Source organism: Zea mays, chromosome 6 (assembly GCF_902167145.1).
Source record: "Zea mays cultivar B73 chromosome 6, Zm-B73-REFERENCE-NAM-5.0, whole genome shotgun sequence".
Classification (NCBI taxonomy): domain Eukaryota; kingdom Viridiplantae; phylum Streptophyta; class Magnoliopsida; order Poales; family Poaceae; genus Zea; species Zea mays.
In genome coordinates, this window is record NC_050101.1 from 58304457 (window position 1) to 58309171 (window position 4715).

Genomic DNA, 4715 nt, shown 5'->3' on the forward strand with positions numbered 1-4715 from the left:
CATCTCCCTCACGGCGCCAAGCCCATGGCTTTCCTGGTGCTCGCCTCTCCCAGTCGTTCCTATCTCCAGCGCTGGCTGCCATCTCCTCCACAAAGTGTCTTCTCCGTCGCCGCTCCCTCCGTGATTGCCTTGGCCGACGTCCTCGACTACTCAGCCATGGAGGTCGCTGCCCCATCTTTTCCTCATCTCCCTCCATCGGTTCTGAGCTCGGCGTCCCTGCTCCCTGCTCCTGTCCCTCCCATGGACGCCACCCCCTCCCTCAGCTCACTCCCTCTAGCTGCCATGGAGCTCGCCCCTGCCCAAGTCCGGTTGCCTCTGTTTCCCCCTCTCTCTGTTGGTGGTCGGTGTCCCATCTCCCTTGCGTTGGATGACCGCCACTTCGTTCTCGTCGCTGGCGTTTGTCCCTGCTCCAGCTAGTTCTCATGGCCATGCCCCTGTTCCCTAGGTTCGAGCTCGCCCAACTCCCTAGCCATCTCTGCTCGCCCCTCTCTGTCTCTATGCGAGTAGCATCACGCCAGGGTAGACCTATGTCATCGACGTGCGCCAGGTGTTTGATGGGAGGTTTGAACTGGAGTTCATCATTATTTTCCATCCGTGACCCACAAGTCTTTGCACAGCGATGAAGTTATATTCTTACTTGAGTGTTTTGTCTCTCGGTGTCAATTATAAACTATTAATCATGTGTATATTTGTGTGTTCTTGTGAGGAGAGAAACCTTCGGGACCGATGGTGAAGAAGTGAAGCCCATTCGACGCTTGCTAAATGTTCGGTAGAAGGTTCGAACCAAAAATCATCGTCGATCTCGTGATTTCGAGTTTGGTTTAGTTATGGTGAGCTCTTTCACAATTCATGGTAATTACCTTGTATGGGTGGAGGGAATAGACGTAGTTGTTGTGATGGTTATCTTGTTTATGTATATGCGGGGCGTGGATTGAAACACAGGGATAGCGAGGAGCGTTTGAATAGACCAGTACGTATTATTGTGAAGCCACGTTTTCTTGTATTGGCGTGAATGCGTGGGTATGAAATAGTTACGTCGTGTGAAGTCTAGGTTGAGATGCAAATTGTGTGAATCATTGGATGAAGATATATGCATAGTATAATTAAAAAGGGAGCTCTTCTATGTGATGATATAATGTATAGAATGTGCTTGGATGAATATAGGTCCATGTGGGCCCGATAACTTGGGAGGTTCTGCGACAGCTAGTATCGGAGCATGATTAAGTATAATACGGTCACATACGTATTTTTAAAACAAAGTTTTGGTTTCGAAAACCTATTTTGTAACTAAACACATCGTTTGGTTTTGAAAAACAAATTTGAAAAACTATAATGCTAGCGACATCCTCTGTAAGCCCTAAATTAAGGACTACTAGGTGGCTTGATAAAAAATACTGACCCACAACCTAGGAAGGGTAATGCATACATGTGTATTGTTATTTTTGAGGCCATTCAGTTTTGAATGGATCGACGCTCAGGTAATGTGAGAGCATGACCGAACAAACGTCGGTCTAGGGAAGAGTATAAAAAGTGCTTGATTATATACATGTTCCCCATGTGTATATATGAAAGCTGCGATGTGGAGTAATCACTTTTTCAGGAATTCAGTATCCCATGGATGTGTACGGGTATATAGACATGAGAATACTGAGAAATGTAATGTACTTGTAACGACGCACCTACGCTCAGGTAAGATGGTGAGTTACCATAATGGGCTGCCCTATGGTTAAAGTGTGGCAGCGGCGCCTATGCGTGGCTCGGCGCTTAATGAGGAGCTGGCTTCCATATAGAAATATATGGAGTAATATGGAGTATAAACTGTGATAAACTGTCATGTGTGAATTGCATCATTGGGAAATGGGCTGTGATGGAAATTTTCTGCAGGTACACTAACTTCGAAACATATGTGTAGCTGACGACTAGCAATATACCGAGAGAGAACGTAGATATGCCACCGATATAGAACGCTATTGCCACATTATGTTGGCGAAATTTGTGAGGACGAATAGAACGAGCATGCATCTTAATTGTTACATTGTGTTTGTCGTTTGTGCACAAATATGCTTCTCTCACCTTTATTCTAATAATTGGTGATTGTGAACGAACGTGCTTCCCTTATCTTTATTTCGATAATAAATAATTGGAAAATGTGGAAGCATTACTGTCCTATAAGCAAATTTCTAGTTTTGTTTGTTGGGTCCTTTAAACATGTCTTTATGTGGTTTATGGTTCTTCTTAATTTGATCGCTAGTCCAACTTGTGTTTGTGATGGTGTGTTTGTGTCGGTAGAATGTTGGTGGTATGTTTGTGTAAACTAAAAATTTGGCCATGTCCTCATTTAGGAGCCATGACCCAAATCGATGTTAATTCCCCGAAGTTTTTCCCCAGTTTCCAAAAGTGGACGAGTCTGAATTCCCATCGTTACTTTAGGACCAAGCTTATCTAAATAGGTGTTTAGGTAATCTTCTCGTAGAAAATAAATGCACCTAAGCTTAAGACAAGGATCTCGAGTACGTGTTTTCGTCGTTTAATACGTGACTCTTCAGTGGTCATGTTTTCCTCCTAAGCTTCGACTTGTTCGGTTGGTGCAAACTAGTATCCCTATTCCAGTTTGCCTCTGCTTGAGGATCACATTGTCGGTTTCTCAATCTAACCTAGGAAAGGAATGCCTAGTCGTTTTCTCGAATTTAATGCCAATGGTTTCCTCATAGCTCTCGAAGGCATATTAATTTAATATCCCGGTCGTTTTTCCTGCGTATCTAATCAGATGATCATCCTTGACCTTGAATATGCTGCGATGGGCATAGAAATATGCTTGGGGCTGAAATAACAATCTCCCATCGTACTCCCTCATCAACCAATTTAGGTTTTGGTAATCTCGTGTTTCTTTCATCGGGCCAGGACCTATTTGGCTCTCTACCTGTAACCATTCTTATAGGTGGAGTCTCTTTTGTATATTGTCATCCTGGCTCAGTCTATTTGTTACGCGTGAGATTTCTTATTGGTTACGTCTGGTAATGGTGTTATGACTAAAAATGACGGTGCCGCGACGAAACCGAGGGCCTCCTGTGGGTGATCAACACATGGTTGCGCTACTTGGCACGCGCTGGTATCATAGTTAGTAGTCATAATCCATTATGAGATTATATCGATATGTTATCTTTGCGCAAATTGTTCTTAGCATGTGAGATTCATTATCAGTGCTAGTTCGATGATGGTGTCCTAGTTAATGACTTTTGGTGCCGCGTAAAGCCGAAAGTCTCATGTGGCGGCCGACACATAATAGTGTTGTTCGGTACGCTGGTATCGAAGTTTCTGGTTATGATCCATTATGGAACTACACTGACATGTTATCTTCCATAGACTGCTTCCTTGAAATAATTTCTATGTTGTTTATCAGAATGATCAAGCCACATATGCCATCACTATTGGACCAAGAGAGTATATAACTCTGATGTATTCCTTAAGTAAAGTTCTTTCCAGACCAGAAGTTTTCACCGAAAATCGAAACCTATCTGTGTCTAATCGTGTGATAAAATCACCCTTTTCATGTGGGGACTCCTTTCTCTTGATCTTAATGTCAACTGCACACATGGAACCTTATCTGTTCTCCTGTCAGATATCATCTCTATTACCGACATCTCTAATTAGCTTAAAGATGATACATGCTATACCCACTTGAGAAACAACATCTTGAGATACTTGTCTCCGCTTGGAACTACCTTATGCTATCGCTGATATGGACAGGAATTACATGCCTCTCTACTCTTAGAAGTCTTTCATTCTGAATCTCGGGACGAGATTCTTTTAAGGGGGGAGGGTTGTAACACCCCAGGTGTTTATCGTCTGCTCGACCACGAGTGCAGACTTTAACACGTGATAGCAGTGAATAAAATGGACACTAAATTTTAATAATCTTCGTCTATCGCGATTTTGATATCGTGTCTGTCTCCATCTGTCTAAATTGTCGCTAATTTATTTTTGCAAAATTCAGACTTTAGTAATCTTTCGAAACATCGAATTCAATATTGTTTGGGTTGAGCCATCGACGTCTTGCCCAAACTCTAATTCTTGAAATCGGATCTGGTTCCTAAACTGTGTTTCAAATTCTTTCATGCTTGCATTGCACATGTTTCTCTGTGGCCTGGCATTGTGGCGCGTGGCAGGTGCTAACCGGTGTCTGGACAGCGCACAACCTCTCGCCCACGTGAACGATGTTGTATCGTTCTCGCGTATTTATTTCACGAAATGTCGAGTCTTAGTCCTGTTTAAAACTAATGGATTAAGAGAACACGAATTTGGGATCCCGACCCACTTTTGTGGTTGTTGTACTAAGTAAATGTTATTAGAACTCGACAACAATAGTATTGCAGCAAAATTTAAATCTGACCGAGATAATTAGAGTCGGAACTGTGTATCCATAATTAATCTGTTTCACTGTCTACAACTGTGGAAATTTGTCTGGTCCCGAAAATACCTCCCATTGTAAGCGCAGTCCAAAAACATCAAAATTTATATTATTTTGATTGGTCTGTTTGCATCTCATTTGGATTCAAATCCTATAGCTAAATTATATGTATGTTCTTTTGTTAAAGGTTGGAGAAGAAAAATCTTAAATTTTCTCTTACCCACAGCTCAAGCTGCTCTCAGCCTTATCCCCTACGCACGCCAAGCCTCATCCTCCTAGCCGTCATCTCCCTCACGGCGCCAAGCCC

At 42.7% G+C, this 4715-nt stretch overlaps 1 pseudogene; it reads left to right on the plus strand.

The window, feature by feature from the left end:
- Positions 1 to 24: 24 nt before the first annotated feature.
- Positions 25 to 623, plus strand: LOC103643098 (uncharacterized; annotated as a pseudogene).
- The last annotated feature ends 4092 nt before the right edge of the window (positions 624 to 4715 follow it).